At 40.1% G+C, this 17694-nt stretch overlaps 1 protein-coding gene across 4 annotated transcripts in view; it reads left to right on the forward strand.

The window, feature by feature from the left end:
- The first annotated feature begins 4103 nt into the window (after positions 1 to 4103).
- CRACD (capping protein inhibiting regulator of actin dynamics) overlaps positions 4104 to 17694 on the forward strand; it is a 235594-nt gene continuing 222003 nt past the window's right edge. For all 4 annotated transcript variants that reach the window (XM_024579907.4, XM_045185906.3, XM_045185902.3 and 1 more), the window contains exons 1-2: positions 4104 to 4180; positions 6612 to 6724. The gene's annotated coding sequence lies outside the window, so the exon portion shown is untranslated. The remainder of the gene's footprint in view (positions 4181 to 6611; positions 6725 to 17694) is intronic.

The raw sequence follows: 17694 nt of genomic DNA on the forward strand, positions 1-17694 counted from the left end.
TCTACCCACTAGATGCCAGTAGCAGCACCTGCCAACCAGTTATGACAATAAAAAATATCTCTAGACATTGCCAAACAGCTTTTAGAGGACAAAAATCACCCAAATTGAGAATGACTGCTTTAGCTATATAATTTCTTTCTCACATCCTTTCTATAATCCTTACAAAATGAGTAAATGGTTAAATATTGTTAGCATTTCCAATGTTCTGCATTTTTCCTTTGCATTGTATTAAGGTCTCTGAAAATGTGTCTTAACTGAAAGGCAGCTAGCTATGTCAACAGTGGACTGGTACCTGGTTTGATGAGCCACAGGTGTTAGAGCCCCCTCTGCAGTAACGACGAACCGATGTGTTTGAAAAGTGAGGGAAAAACCGCAGCTGTCTAGAGCGGTGCTCTGCCTTCTGAGGCCCGTGAGACACAAAGACTAGCCAGAAAGCTGTAATATGAGTTCTCTAGAACTCTTTCAGTATTTTAAGGGTATAGAATTTGGGATACCTTGCCCTGCAAAATCAAAAGACAGTAGACCCAAACTTGGTTTATGTAAATTTTAATTTTTATAGAGTATGTTCTCTTGTAGTTGACAAATCTACATTAGGAAAAAGACCCCGTTGTGTGTTCTACATGGATTTAATTTTGGGCTTGGGGGAACGTCTGGTGCTCTTGTATTAAATCAAAAGTGAGTTGCCTAACCTTTATAAAATTCTTCATTATTCTTGTTAGGAACAAAGCAATACTTTAGGATATGTAAGCATTGAACAACTGAATGATACCTATATTCACAAAAATACACAACCGTATTTTATGCTGGTGTTGATTTAAGTGTTTATCTAGACCCAGGTAGGTAAGGTAACCTGCACTACGTCTTTGCAGTATCAAAGTTGCTTCGTCTAAGTCACGCATCTACCTTAAAATTATTAGTCCCATTTTTGGCATTGAGACAGCTGGCTCAAGATTGAGTACCTTTTGGGGTCACCTTTCATCTTTTGCATCTTTGTCATTGATGTTTTTTTTGCTTTCTTTTAAATTTCCTGCTTAATAATGATGTTAAATTATTGTTAGCATCTTTGCATGAATAGTGAAGGAAAAGATCACCAGAAACAGATTTCCAATTCCATAGGACAAGTCTCAAGGTCTGGGCAGCTCTTTCTAAAAACTATTCTTGCTAAATGTCAAAATATAGCACAATATTTTGCAGAAGCAGATGTTAACAGGATGAGCTTGACCTGAACCCAGGAACCCAACTTGACAAGTATAGCCAACTACAAAGAAGAAATCAACATGTAATTAACCAAACTGTGTAAGCAGACACTAAACCTCCCTTCTCAGAGACAGGGCTTTGGATGTGAATGCCCTGTCTCCTTTACTTGCTGCAAGCAAATAAAACCACCTAAGGACAACCACATCTGGTTCTTGCCTAGAACAGTCCAAGCCCCCAAACCCTTGAGTCTGGTAACACATTGAAATTGTCGTAACAAAAAATACGGAGACAAAAATCTCAGTATTTCCAGGGAGGCCAAATAAGGAACAGATACAGAGTTTCTGGAAAACGCGAAGTCAATATCTAATTTCATTGTGGCTGGGGACAATAATGCCGAATGTCACTGTCACTTAGTTCTGATGTACAACGACTCAGCAGAGCGATTTCGAGCTTTTCTGTTTCTGTGTGGCATCTTTCAACTTGTTCGACTTTCAGGAGTCCCAGTGGCATTTCCCACCGTAGGGGCTTTGCAGGTCGAAACTCCCTCTGGAGTCCAGACCGCTCCCGTTAGTGTCTGACTCATCCAGGTACCAAGGGCCAGATGTACATCCCGAGGGATAGTGACTAATAGTCCAGGGTTCTTGCCCCATGTAAGCCTCGCAGTGAACCCATGGCAGTAACTTCAGAACCCAAGCGTTCGGACGTCCCTCTGGCGGTCCCGGTGCAGTGGTGGGTTGGGCAGTGATCAGTCCCACGCCCTTCCCCGCGGAGGGCTGCGGGTTTCTGGGCACCTTCTAGTCGGGGGCGTCTGGTGCGCGCCACTCCCGGTGGGCGCCGGAGGAAACTCGGAGCGTCCAGTGCCTCGCAGCGGCGCCCGGCGCTCCAGGAGCGAAGCCGGGCGGGGCCGCGGCGCGGGTCCGAGCGCCCGAGGCGCCGGCGGAGCATGTGACCACGCCGCGCGGGGCCGGGCGAGCAGTGCCGCGCGGTGGCGGCGGCGGGGAGAGCAATGGAGGCCGCGGCCGCCTGAGAGGCGGGTGCGCTCCTGGGACTGCTGGGCGGGCTGCCGGTGCTGCGGGGCCGCCGCGGGCTGGGCAGTCGCGTCCGCCGCCTGCGCGGGACCGCTCGTCCCTGTCCAGCAGCTCTACCAGCCTCGGCGCCGGGCGGGGACCTCAGGTGAGCGCCCTCTCGGGCCGCGGCCGCAGCCAGACAATGGGGGCAGCGGGCGAGCTTCTCCCCACTACTCGCGATCCCGGGCGGGGTCGCCGGGCGGGGTCCCCGAGGCGTTTGGGGATTCCCGACCTTGCCCGTGCCCTTGCCCTGGGAGCGTGGGGTTGGCGTGGCCGGCCGTGGACACTCCCCGAGCAACCCGCGCGTGGCGTGCGCCGTTTAGGATCCCACTCGAGGGAACCTGCGGTCGGGCGGCGCCTACGGGAACTCGCCGAGAGCGTGGGACCTTTTAATTCCCTCTTCCCTTCCCGCGCCGCGGGTTCCTGTGCTGGGGTCCCCAGCCCGGGTCCGGGTAGCGGCGCGGGACAGAGCGAGACCTCGCCGTCTGGGATCGGAGACGCTGACCAGGGTCAGCCCTCTCCCCCGCCGGGGCTGCATTGCTTTGTTTAACCTCTGCCAAGTCATTTCGCACAAACCCTTGTTGCCCCAATTCCGATGAGCCCCACTTTGATGGCTGGAACAAGACAAAGGTTTTCCCTGTTTACCAAGGGCTGGAGCCAGGCGATTACACGTTGCCAGTAGTGTAAAATGTGTTTTCCTTATCTTCTCCCAGAGGTCTGGCTGTGGTTTTCCTGGTTCTATAATCGTCCTTTCTTGCAGAGGTCTGTAGTGGCGAGATTGCACCCCCTAACCCTATGGATACGGTGGGTGGGGTGCGGCCTTTATTCATGCTTATCAGTAAATAGAAGGGCTGACGTTCACATTTCATATTAGATGTTCTCAGCATAGAGACATCAGAATCGTTAACTGAATTCTGGATTTTAAAAGACATTTTGGTTCCTTGGATCTGAGGAGGGGGGACAAAACCTAGGAACTATGACCATGTGTTGTGAATTTTAATAATGGTTTTATGAATAATAGTCTGGAAACTGATCTCGTGTAGGTGAGGGAGTGGTGTGTGTGTGTGTGTGTGTGTGTGTGTGTGTGTGTGTGTGTGTGTGTGTTTTGCCGGGGGGGGGGGGGATGATGGAGAGGGAGTGGTTAGAATACAAAGGATAAGGCAATTTTAGTAAAAGATTCTCAGTAAATTTCCTGTAGCAAATTTTCAATTCATTAAGTTGTTGTCAAATCATTGTTTCCCTGTAAAAATCGCCTGTAGCGGTTGTTGAATTATATATAAAATGGCTAACAATTTTTTGGCATTGTTATGTGACTTAGGAATCTGAATAGAACAATCAGTTTTGAGTAATTTTAAAAAGTCAACAAAGGAAGGACACCTTCTCTGCTACCACCTTTACTCTGTGAGAAGACTGAATCCTAGTTCAAGATATTCAACAGAAAATTGCCTGTGAGAAAATAAATTCAAAGGCAGGTTTTTAAAAGAAACATTTTGAAAAATGCCTCTTATATAGATGATGTGGTTGCACTACAGCTACAGATCAGCCCAGGAGTGTGAAGGGAGAACGATCATGCTGCTGCATCGCCCCCTTCCAGTATTATTTCAGAACGTATATTCTTCAAAACCTTGTTTTTACAGTCACCTCTGACATGGAGAAACTTTCCCTCCAAAGACTTAGCGTACTTGGGGCTGGATTTGGAGTCAGGAACATAATACAGACTTGACTTATTTAGGCAATTAGTATGAGAAACAAAAGCTGCCATACGCAAGTATACCTCGTTTTATTGAACTTGGCTTCATTGCACCTCACAGGTGTTGCTTTTTTTTTTTTTTTTTTTTTTGAAACAAATTGAAAGCAAGGCCCTCCACTTGCAAAAGGAAGTGGTGGTCTGGAACCGAACCTGCAATATCTCCAAGGTATGACTGTAGGTCTTTGTAAATTATAAAGCCCTATAATAAACCTAAGTTATTATTGTTACTAGATGAGGAAGCTGCATTTTACAATTTTCGGTTACACAATTTTGGAAAAGTTAATTGAAATTAACATGAGATTTTCCAGGGTGAGGGATTGCCCTTTAGGTTGGTTGGCCAGTTGGTTTTGTAGCCCACATTTCTGATCTGGTGTATAGTAGGTATTCAGTACAAAAGGATGAATTAATTAAAAATAAAATACAAATGGATAAAACATGTATAAAAATCAAATTGGTTTACTTCTTTTAGTTTAATGGAGGCCTCCTGTGTGCCAAGAACTGTGGGGAGTGTTTCCACACAGTTTATAAAGGCCCGCTGGCCTTCCGGTTTTGATCATATTTGATGTGTGTGTCTGTGACGAATGGGGCCTCTTGGGTGGTATTAATGATCATCTCATGTAACTGAGTAGCACAAAGGAACATTTCACTTGTAATATGTACATATACTTGCTCACAATGGCCTGTGGGGAGGCAGGGCAGATATTATCATTCCTGTTTTGTAGGTGAGGAAATCCAGACACAGAGAGATTAAATGACTTGCCAGTTCCTCACCACTGAGGTAACAATGCCAGGGACTGAAGCTGGCTCTCACGCCCGGTGCTTTCACCTCCGAATCGCACTGCCTTCTCCCAGATACGCCGTACCTCCAGAAAAAGCACTCCACAATTAGGCTTCATGAAAAAGTCTGCCTTTTGAATAACTTTTATATAAGGAGAAGTTACATTCTATAATCTAACACTTGTGAAGTGTTTAAATGTGCAAGTTCTTCTTCAGTCGGGTGACTAAATTTGAACCCTGGATTTACCAGTTACTAGCTGTGCATCCTTGACAAGTGACTTAATTTCTCTAAGTCCCAGTTTCCTCATCAGGAAAATTGGGGAAGTTATAGTATCTACCTTATAGGATTTGGGGGAAGATGAAATGAAGTAAGTGTATGTGCTTAGCAAGGGTCTCGTAGAAACTAAGCCTTCAGTGTCAGCTAATTATTTTTATTTTAATTTTAATGTAAAGCACTGGTTTTACTTTTTTTTTTTTTGCACAGTAAGTGATATGTTTTATTTTGCTATGCAGTATACAAATACATTACAAATGTGTTTAATTAAAAAAATCGTGAATCAGTGCTGGAATTTCCTCTGTGAAGTGCCTTCTTGTATTATTTATTCTACTTTATTTAGAAATGCTGCTTGAGATCCACTAAATGATTTCAATCCCATTAATGGATCATCACCTGCAGTTTGAAAAACACTAATGTAAAGGATAACATGGTTAAGTTGATTCAAGAAAAATGTTATTGAATTTTTAATATTTTTCCTTCTAATGATTTACAGCATCAGTTGGAATTTGAATATTAAATTATACTGAGTATGAGTTATTAAACACTTCTTAGTAATTATAGTCATTTATTGAGTGTTTATGATGGCCTAGGTACTGTGCTGCTATTATATATTTTCTAATTCAGTGCTCATAGCAGCCTGGAGTTTGGTCCTGTGTTTCCATTTGATAATGGAAATTAAGACTCAAAGAGGCTTTACGAACTTGCCCAACATCGTAAAGTTACTGAGAGAGGAATCAGGAATTCATGAGTTCTGTTTGACCGCAAAGCTCTCTTCTTTCCTCCATACTGTTCAGTAATTTCTGATGTATCATTTCTTTTTAGGTAAATTTGAATGGCAATATTGAGAATCGACCTATTGTGGTACATCTTTTATTGTTTCCTTTGAAAGAACCCATTTGAAAAAAAATTTGAACTTAGTAAATAAAGTGAGTAAACTAGGTAGACTAGTAACTCATTTTGACTTTGCTGGTCTTTAATGTAAATATTTTAAAATGGCTTCTCAGGTTTTTATGGTAGAGTCAATTAATTGGTCGGTTTTGTTGAGCACCCAAAGGTTTAATATATCTTCAGAAGAGACATGAAAACTATGTACCTATAAAAAGACTTCATTAGGAATGACTGCCAGCTTTTGTTAAGGCTTAAAATGAAGACTTCAGAGCCACAAAGGGTGTTTATAGTATATTGATTTGTCTCAAAATCACCAGGCAGTATTTATTTTATAAAATTACTGTAAGATTACTTAACCACCACTAATTGTCCTACTAATTTTTTTCTGTATTTCAGTTTTTGCAAGAGTTTCTTAAATTTTTAGCAGTATTTTAATTTTAAATTTATGGCATTCCTTTGACTTTCCTTCTATTTTAAAAATATTGAGAAATAACTAGAGAATGTTAAGGAAATACATTTTATAAAAGGTACTTAGAATATACAAATAGATGCGTTTAACTGATAATGGAAAGGCGAATTTCACTGTTTCTTTCAAACTCTGTCTTGCAAATTGCCTGTCACGTTGCCTGGTCTGTGTGTTGCCGTCTACATGCAGGGGTATGCCGTACACATGAGATGGTTATCAGGTGCTGGCTTTTGCACTGCAGCTTCTCCGGCATGGAACTCTGCACTTGCCATATGCTGAAGGAGTTTACTTGTTGAATTGAGGTTAGTCTTTTCAAACTGTTATTTTGAAATCAGAGTTTGGGTAGATCATGATGATGTTTTAGAGAAACAGCAATTTCATGGTTTATAAACGTGGTTTGAAAATCTTTATTTTTGTTAATCATCATTTTGTATTAAGGTTAGATAAGAATGAATGTAGTTTTGTTTATTGTTATCAGATTTCATGCTTAGGTTAGCCCTCAGAAAATTGTTTTGCCCCTAGTGAAATTGTGTGTACAAATGTAGTAAGCTTACATTTTATGTTTATTTTATTATTTTACTCCTTTTGCCTAACATTTAACCTTAATGGATTGGTGTGGGTTTTGTGAGCACCAAGAAACATCTCAGCAATTCATTGCTTACTGTAATTTGTATATTCAGGCAGATAGTAAACTCAGTTACCGTTGCATTCTGTACTACTTTTATTTTTGATGTGGAAGTTCTTAGAGATAAGGGCAAAATCAATTTAGATATTGACTTGTACAAGTGGCAAGAAGCCAAATAGCACAACCATATGTAATAGCTTTTATGTTCTGATAAGTTTGTATATGGAAAGGTGATTTCATTTAAACTGTCAGAAATGAAAAGCAGAAATATTTTCAGATTTGTTTTTATTTTTGATTTATTTTGAGAGGGAGAGAAAGGGCGGGGGAAAGAGAGGGAAAGAAACACCAATGTATGGTTGCCTCTCCCATGTCCCCCAACTGGGGACCTGGCCTGCAACCCAGGCATGTGCCCTGACAGGGAATCAAACCAGCAACACATCAGTTCACAGGTTGACTCTTAATCCACTGAGCCACACCAGCCAGGGCTGTTTTCAGATTTTAAAATCTTGACTACTTCTTCAATAAATGTTTCAATGTTTCTGAAACAAGCATGGTATTAATTATTAAGCGTTTTAGGGAAAGATAGAGAAACTAACTATATCCCTGAATCACTTTGGGAAATCTTTAAATCAGAAGTAAGCACTCAGCTCAGTAGAGGCAGGTTGTGAGAATAGAATTCAAGAGCATAGAGCAGCTGCTAAGAGGAATTATTTCCAATAACAAGGGAGGAAGGACAACTTGCTGAAAAACGTGTTGGCTTTTTACCAGGAAAGGTAAGAACAACCCACACAGAGCCCACTGTCTGGGCCCCACTCACCTGGTGAGGGATTGGCTGGCTCTAAGAGGGAGAGGGGAGGGGGTGCAATGGAGTAACTTCGTTATTATTGAAATCTAGGATAAGCTAGATTCAATAAATAACCAGTGAAAATTCTTGTATATAATTGTTAGCCCATGGTTTCTTCACTTGGGAAAAATCAAAAGGAAAGGCCATGGTCCCAAGATCCCTGTTTTTGGAAGAGAAGACATCACAACTCCATTGTCAAAGTTATATATGGTCTCAGTTGGGGACCACAGCTGATGTACTTAGGGAACCTTGTGACAGATTTAACAGAGCTGATAAGATACTGCTGATGAATTCCAGGGCTGCCCTAAATGACTGCATTTTGGATTTTCTTCATTGTGAAAAGTTTTAAATACGTTTAGTGACTTTTTGTCCACCAGAGTATCATTGTGATAGACACGATGAACTTTCTTGGCACTTACGATGAAGCTGCCCCAGCCATATTTGTGATGTGTTGACTGATCTAGCGTTAATGAGGTCAGGGTCACAGGTTCAATGCCCGGGAAAGCCAGTTAGCTTAGCTTTGTTCTCTGATCTCATACGGTACTCTTCACCCAGACCAGCCATCTGGCGTAGGCAGATCATTGATCACAAAGGGACTAATAAGTGAGATGTCGTGGGAGGAGCAGCAGGAATCTTTCTCAGTAGATGTTGAGTAATTAGAAAAACAATTCCAAAAGCATGTGCAAATTGTGTTTCTTACATTATCTTAACATATAAAAAATAACATCATTGTCAAATATTTTTGTCATTTTTGTTGAACTCTCTTTTTGACATTTGTTTTTCAAGTTAGGATTTTTTAGAAGTCTCATTCATTCAGCAGTCATACATTTTCCTGAATGGTCTTCACCTCCCTCTAGGTTTGTAGGACAGTGGCTGTGGTGGGGAGAACAGGGTGAGTCTGCAAGTCAGAGATCAAACCACCTACTCAGCTGTTCACAGACCCAATGCCACTGAATTTTTAAAAAGGGGAAAAAAAAGTAAAGGGCCCTTTTGAATGAGAATAAGTACATTGAGAATCTTCAGGAAAACATTTTATAGTTTTTCTAACTATTCCTGATCCACAAATCTCATTTGCCCTTCATTAAAATCATTTTAATGAAGGAGAGAAGTGTCAGAGGCCATCTAGGCCTGTGCTGCCTCATACGGTAGCCGCTGGTTCCACGCGGCTACTGAGCATTGGAGTGTAGCTTGTGCACATTGAGACGCGCCATAAGGTTCAAACGTTTGGTCTGAGAAAGAATGTAAAATATGTCATTAATAATATTAAAATATTGATTACATATTAAAATAGTGTTTTAGCTGTGTTCGATTGAATAAAACATTTTTAAAATTAATTTTACTTTTTCCTCTTTCAAATATGCCTACTAGAAAGTTAAAAATGATGCCTGTGGCTCACATTTGTGGTTTGTATTATATTTCTGCTGGGCAGTGCTGTTCTAGACCAACCCTTCATTTTACAGATAAGAAAGCTAAGGTTCAGAGGTTAAGTAACTGAGTTGAGTTCTTTCCATCGCCTGTAATCTCTCCCTGCTAATAGGGTAGCTGCTCAGGAAGATGGATCTCTGAACCGTTAAGGACCATTTAGTGCGTGGCAGTCACCATATGTCGCAAGATCTGTGCCTGAGTCATTGCATACTAGGTGTGATGCCGGTTGGCGGGGGCGGGGGGGGGGTGTTTGCGTGTATGGGCACATATAGGAGCGGGAGTTTGTTTTGTTTATAATGTTGAGGTTTAGGCTCAGTTTTACCTCCCTATATAGGTCAGAGGCCCTATAGCTTTATTTATTTCTAAGAAAAGCACATTAAAATATTAGACACTAACAGTTGTAACTTTGGGATGAATAAGATATCCTGCTCATTTTAATGGGTACTTTTAATATGTATTTCTTATTACAAAGAAGATTTCATATGGTTTTAAATGAACCTTGATGGAAAAGCAGTAGGGTTTTCAGGCTGTATGTCTTTTGGATGGAGGAGAGCTGAGTGAAGAGAGATTGCTTAGCCTGCGTTCTGAGAAAGAGATTATGAGCAGTTAGTTCCTATCTTTCAACCTTGGATGCTCTTGATGTTCTAGTAGTGGGCTCGTGCAAACCCAGAATGTTTTCAGTTTTGTGAGAATGATGGTCTTTCCTTGGCAAAGATAAGAAGGAAGAAAACCTCAGGACCAGATTTGTTGTTTGTTATTTTTAGTTGAGAGTTTTGTTTTGCAAATCAATAGAGGTAGCTCAAAATTAACATCTTTTTAAAATATATTTTATTGATTATGCTATTACAGTTATCCCATTTTTTTCTCCCCTTTATTCCCCTTCACCCTGTACCCGCCCTCCCACCATCATCCCCCCGCCTTAGTTCTTGTCCATGGGTCATACATGTAAGTTCTTCGGCTTCTCCATTTCCCATACTATTCCTAACCTCCCCCTGTCTATTTTGCAGCTACCATTTATGCTTCTTATTCCCTGTACCTTTCCCCCATTTCAAATTAACATCTTAAAGATATTTACTTTATGTAGCTTCAGATCTAGTCTTTCTTTTCGGCCCACGCAGAGTGTTAAGTCATTCTGAGTCTATTGTCAGTGACCCAATGACAGCTAATGAACAAGGACTTTGTAAGGCAGCCTCTGATACTTCAATTAATTCCACATCCATGCTGGAGAGTCATATGTATAAATTTACCTTTTAGGAAGGGTATTTTGTAGGTTCAAAGAAGATAAGTGACTAATTCCAGAATAGTGGCTTATAAAAACATTTCCAGATTATCATTTTTCTATGCTTTTTGTCTGTTACAAACAACTGCCGTTGATCCTAGGTACAGAGAAACAAAACAAGATAGCAGTTTGAAGATTCCTACGAAATTAGTAGGCCAAAAAAAGTAATTGTCCCCTGTGATGGGAAGTTTAATGCGAAGTACCGTGACCACCCACATCCCACAGCTGGGTCAGCATGAACCCAGTTTATGGCGTGTCAGCGCACACGTACTGAGCACACACGTGTGCTGCGCACCACGGACGTGGCATGAAAAGAACAAGGCGGGGGTGGAATACAGAGCATTTGAATACACCAATAGTAGATCTCAGACCAAAGCATTCAAAACTTTTGTTGTCATTTCTAACCTGGGAAAAGAATGTAGCGTTTTTATAGAACGAATTTTACAGAAGCATTGTCGTACAACAAATGCGTTTTGATTAATGTTCTGTAATTCACTAGTGATTCCATGTGCTGTCATGTTAAATGTCATGTCCCATTTCTAGTACTAACTGATTTTTCCCTTTGGGTCATTGGGACAGTGAGCCGGGATACTGGGATGCTGGCCGTCCCATTGGGAATCTCACTGAGCATGGCAGGGTAGCACATGTCCCCTCTTTTCCCTCCTTCCCTTCTGGTTCCAGCTGTTCATTCCAGGCACCGTGGAGCTGCTAGTGAATATGAGAATGAAGGACTCAGAGTCTCGTGAAGAAGAAAGACACGGCAGAATGTAGAGTGTGCTGTGACAGAGGGTCAAAGCGCTGTGGGAACTCAGAAAGGAGTGAGCATTCTGGTGAGGAAGGGTCGAATGAAGACAGATAGAGAGGAAGCTCACAGAGGAAGTGACATTTGAGCTGGGTCTTGAAAGATGGGTAGAATTTTGGCAGGTGGAAAGGTATTCTAGAGGTAGGGAACAGAGTGAGCAAAGATCTGGCAAGCATGAAAGCCTTGCTGAAGTGCTGAGGTGGCAGGAACATGGGGCATGGCAGGGAGTGGCAGGAGACAAGACTAGAAAAGTGAGGCAAAATTGGAGCGATAGAAAGGCAAAGAAGGCTGCCATTTTTTAGGCAATGGGGAACTATGCAAAGCAGGGAATGGCATAATTGTGTCTACTTTGGAAGGATGACTGGGAGTTAAGAGGCCTGGTTCTAAGGTCAACTTTCCCTCTCTAGCCTGATGACCTTGGGCGAGTCAGTTCACTCCTCTGAGCCTCAAATAATCTCATGTGTAAGATAAAAGGTTTGGGCAAGAGTTACTCAGTCTGTCAGCAAACAAATACAGTAGTCACCAAGGGCCTAGTCTGTGCCAGGTGCTGCTGTTGGCAGTGGGGTGTGGGAGCAAACGCAGGGCCCTGTACTGTGGAGATGATCTTCTGGTGGGAGAGGCAGACAATAAACAGTAAACAGGGAAGTGTCTAAGAGCGTGTCAGGTTGTGAGAAGTGCTGTGAGGAGAATAAAGCTGAGTGAGGGGAGTAAAAAGTAGTGCTGTTTACAGATAGAGTAGCCCAGGGAACTTTGAATGAGGTGGAAGAAGCCTTGGAAATATTGGGAATCTCTTCCAGATCTCAAATCGTAGGTAAAATTAACTGAAAAGTTCTGGGAGTTCAAGCTCTTCGACATTGATTTAAATTGATTTCCGTATAGATGTTGTTCTTACAGTTTCATTTAATTCCACCAGTATGGTTATTGAGGGGCAGAATGTTTGTAGCACTCCACCTTTTATGTATAATTTGGCTAAGTACAGCGGAATCTCATTTTAGAAAACGGCCTCTTTGGTGTTCTGGAAAAATGCCACTCTTGTTGGTAATTTGAATCCTGCCTGTCTCCCTCAGTACATTATCCATCTCAAACCTTTGTGGCTTTGGAAGGGGGAAGATGCCTTTGCCCAACCAGATTGGGGCAGTTGCTCAATATATTGAATAGCTCTTCTAAGTTATTTTAATATAAATTAAAGTTAATTGGAAGCTCTGGGATAGCCCTGCTTTAATTAGAGTTGGAATGCGCCTTAGGAGACCATTTCTGCTGGTTAAAATCATAACAATGGCATTATGATTTTTTTAAAGAATAATTAATAAGCTGGGTCTTTCCTGACATCTTAAAGTTTGGCGTGTAGATGATTCTTTTCAAATCAAGTGAAAGGCTGAAGATGCAAACATTCTCTGGCCCTAAACCTTTTTCTTGGCGATGGTAATCAGCAGGAGAGTATGCCTAAAACTGACTTGTTCCATATCTGAGATACTAAGTTGGGAGATCTGGACTTACCGTTTATTGAGGACCATTCCCATGGACCTGTACATTGATGGCCCACACAGTGTGTCTGCAGGTTGGGAAGCTACAGTGGAATGCTATACTTCTAGAGATAGTGTAAGATGTGATCCCTGACCTTATGCTGGCATGGATCCAAGCTGTGTTGCTGTGTTTCCTTGCCTAGTAGTTCACAGCCAGTGGAACTGGCCCTGCCTAAATTATGTAAATCATTCTGTGGGACTTACAGGGGGTTGTTATAGAACTAAGTGATTTACATATTTGGGGTTTATACATGATTTTTTGTTCTTTCTTCACTTTTCCTTTTACTGAAGATAAAAGTATCTCCTGGGTCTCTGGTTCTGCCTTCTGGTTGGTTATAATCCCTGCCCTAGATTACTTCATTCTGCCAGTCCCTGTTGTTATGTGATTTATCTTTTAAAAATTAAATTCTCGTTATAATTCCCTCGTGCATCCGTCTTACTCAAAATGTTTAGTTATTTGGTATAGAGCTGAAGGAAAGAAAGGAGGGAGGGAGGATGGAAGTCTGTTTAGACACTAACAGATCATGTCAGTATTTGATTTACTTATATCTGAATTTTTAATATTCTGTTTTTTCCTCAAATATTAACATTTTTATTATAGCAAAATTTATATATTAATAACATAAAATTTGCCATTTTAACCATTTTAAATGTACAGTTTGCTGGCATTAACTACATTCAGAGTCACACAGCCATCACCACAAGCCTTTCCAGAACTTTTTCATCATCCCAAACAGAAACTCTGTACCTGTTAAAAAAAAATACTCATTTCCCCTAGTCCTGATTCTGTTTTCTATGAATTTGCCTATTCTAGGGACCTTATGTAAGTGGGATTGTGCAGTATTTGACCTTTTGTGGCTGACTTATTTCACTTAGCATAATGTTTTCAAGGTTCATTCATGTCATAGCATATGTTAGACCTTTATTCCACTTAATGGCTGAATAAGATCCCATTTTATGTATATAACATTTTAAAAAATCCATTTATCTGTTGATGGACACTTGGGTTACTTCCATGCTTTAGATGTTGTAAATAATGCTGCTCTGAACAAAGGTGTACAAATACCTCTTCAAGACCCTGCTTTCAATTTTTTTGAGTATTGAAAAGAAGAAAGGTGGCTGGATCATATAGCAGTGCTATTTTTAGTTTTTCCAGGAACTGCCGTACTGCGTTCCCCAGTGGCTGTTTTATATTTTACACTCCCACTAACAGTGCACAAGAGTTCCAGTTTCTCTACATCCTCTCCAACACTTGTCTTTTTTTCTTCCGATAATAGCCATCCTGACAGGTGTGAATTGGTACCTCACTGTGGTTTTGATTTGCATTTCCCTAATGATTAGTGATGTTGAGCATATTTTTATGTACTGATTGGCCATTTTTATGTCATCTTTGTAGAAATGTCTATTCAAGTCCTTTCCCCACTTTTAAATTGGATTGTTTGTTCTTTTTGTTATTGAGTTTTAGAAGTTCTCTGTGTATTCTGGGTATTAATCTCTTTTCTGATAATATGATTTGCAAATATTTTCTTCCATTCTGTGGGTTGCCTTTTTACTCTGTGGATAGTGTTTTGATGCATTAAATTTTTATAAATTTCAATTTGTCTATTTTTTTCTCTTATCATCTCTGCCTTTGGTGTCATTTCCCAGAAATGATTGCCAAATCCAATGTTGTGAAGCATTTGTCCTACATTTTCTTCAGAGAGTTTTATTGTTTTAGGTCTTGCATTTTGGTCCTTCACCCATTTTGAATTAATTTTCATATATGGTGTTAGGTAAAGGTCCCACTCCAGTTTTTTACATGTTGATATCCAGTTTTCGTAGTGCCATTGGTTGAAAAGACTGTCCTTTCTCCATTGAATGGTCTTAGCACCCTTGTCAAAGATCATTTGACCAGAAATGCGAGAGTTTATTTAAGGACTCTCTATTTTCTTCCATCAGAAAACGTGCCTTTATGCCAGTACTGTACTGTTTTTTCAGTGTATTTTATTGATTATGCTATTACAGTTGTCCCAATTTTTTCTCCCTTTTATTCCCCTCCTCCCTGAACTGCCCCCCACCCTCCAGCATTTCCCCCACCGTTAGTTCATTTCCATGGGTTGTACATATAAGTTCTTTGACTTCTACATTTCTGATACTATTCTTAACCTCCCCCTGTCTACTTTGTGCCTACCTATTATGCTTCTTATTCCCTGCACCGTTTCACCCCCTTCTCCCCCTACTCCTCCCCGCTGATAACCCTCCAAGTGATACACATTTCTGTGAGTCTGTTCCTTTTCAAGTTGTTTGCTTAGTTTTTGTTTTTTAGATTCAGTTGTTGATAACTGTGAGTTTGTTGTCATTTTACTGTTTATGGTTTTCGATCTTCTATTTCTTAGATAAGTCCCTTTAACATTTCATATAATAAAGACTTGGTGATAATGAACTCCTTTAACTATACCTTATCTGGGAAGCACTTTATCTGCCCTTACCATTCTAAATGATAGCTTTGCTGGATAGAGTAATCTTGGAAGTAGGTCCTTGCCTTTCATGATTTTTGAGTACCTCTTTCCAGCCCCTTCTTGCCTATAAGGTTTCTTTTGAGAAATGAGCTGACAGCCTTATGGGAACTCCTTCATAGGTAACTGTTTCCTTTTCTTTTGCTCCTTTTAAGATTCTCTCCTTATCTTTGATCTTGGTTAACTTAATTATGATATGTCTTGGTGTGTTCCTCCTTGGGTCCAATTTATTTGGGACTCCGAGCTTCCTGGACTTCCTGGAAGTCTATTTCCTTTGCCAGATTGGGGAAATTCGCCTTCATTATGTGTTCAAATAAGTTTTCAGTTTCTTGCTCTTCTCAACCAGCACCCCCATGATTCAGATGCTGGAATGTTTAAAGTTGGCCCAGAGGTTCCTAAGCCTCTTCTCATTTTTTTGCATTGTTGTTTTTTCATTCTGTTCTGGCTGGATGTTTATTTCTTCTTTTTGTTCCAAATCATTGATTTGAGTCCCAGTTTCCTTCCCTTCACTGTTGTTTCTCTGTATATTTTCCTTTATTTCACTTTGTGTATCCTTCACTTCTTCCTTCATTTTGTGACCAAGCTTGCTCAATTCTGTGAGCATCCTGATTACCAGTGTTTTGAAGTCTGCATCAAATAGGTTGGCTATCTCCTTGTTGCTTAGTTCTTTTTCTGGAGTTTTGATCTGTTCTTTCATTTGGGCCATATTTCACCTTGACACACCAGTCTTGATGAATATTTCTTTAACTCCTTGGTTGTTGGATTTCCATGCAAATGATTTTCTGGCAGTTCTAGTTGTTCTTTGTTTTTAAATTGGTTGTTATCCTTCTTTTGGTTGTGTGAGGAAGCAAAGCATTTCTGCCTATTCCCCCATCTTGGCCAGAACCCTATACTGTTTTGATTACTGTAGCTTTGTACTAAGTTTTGAAATCAGGAAGTGTGAGTGCTTCAGTTTTGTTCTTCTTCAGGATTGTTTTGGCTCTCAGGGGCTCCCTGATAGTCCATGTGAATTTTAGGGCAAGTTTTTCTGTTTCTGCATTACAAATCATCAGGATTTTTATAGGGATAGCATTGAATGTGTAGATTGCTTTGGGTAGTATTAATATTTTAACAGTATTCAGTCTTCTAATCCATGAACATGGGATATGTTTCCATTTATTTACATCTTCCTTACTTTCTTTCAGGAGTGTTTTGTAGTTTTCATTGTATAGGTCTTTCACTTTCTTAGTTAATTCCTAAGTATTTTATTCTTTTTTATGCTATTAAAAATGGAATTACTTTATAATTTTCTTTTCAGATTGTTTATTATTTGTGTATAGAAATACAACTGATTTTTGTATGTTTACTTGGAATATTGCTCCTTTGGTGAATTCATTTATTTTATCAGCTTCTTTGTGGAGTCTTTAGGGTTTTCCACATTTAAGATCATAATCATCTGCAGACAAAGATGATTTTACTTCTTTCTTTCCAATTTGAATGCCTTTTATTTCTTTTTCTTTCCTAATTGCTCTGGCTACAACTTTCAGTAATATTTTCAATAGAAGTGGTGAAACCAGGTGTCTTTGCCTTTTTCCTGATCTGAGAGGAAAAGCTTTCAGTCATTCACCATTGAGAATGATGTGTGCTGTGGGTTTTTAATACATGGCTTGTATTATGTTGAGGTAGTTTTCTTCTATTTCTATTTTGTTAAGTATTTTTATCATGGAAGAGTGTTGAATTTTGTCATGTATTTTTCTGTGTCAGTTGAGGTGAACATGGGATATTTTCCTTTATCTTGGTGATACGATGAATTACATTCATCAATTTTGATATGTTAAATCATCATTGGATTTTAGGAATAGATTCCACTTGGCTGTGGTATATAATTATTTTAATATGCTGATGAATTATGTTTGCTATTATTTTACTGAGTATTTTTATATCAATGTTTCTAAGTGATATTGGTCTGTAGTTTCCTTTTCTCGTGGTGTCTTTGTCTTGCTTTGTATTAGTGTTATGCTGGCCTTACAGAATGAGTTAGGAAGTGTTCTCTCTTAATTTAATTTTTTTTTTTTGGTGAGGAAAAGTTTGAGGATTGGTATTCTTCTTTAAATGTTTAGTAGAATTCACTAATAAAGCTGTCTTTGGGAGATTTTAGATCACTGATTCTATTTTCTTTTCTATTCAGATTTTCTATTTTTTATTTCTTTGTGATTTAATTTTGGTACGTTTGTGTTTCAAGGAGTTTGTTCAGTTCATCTAGGCTATCCAGTTTTGGGCATATAATTGCTCATAGTGCT

Source organism: Desmodus rotundus, chromosome 4 (assembly GCF_022682495.2).
Source record: "Desmodus rotundus isolate HL8 chromosome 4, HLdesRot8A.1, whole genome shotgun sequence".
Classification (NCBI taxonomy): Eukaryota; Metazoa; Chordata; class Mammalia; order Chiroptera; family Phyllostomidae; genus Desmodus; species Desmodus rotundus.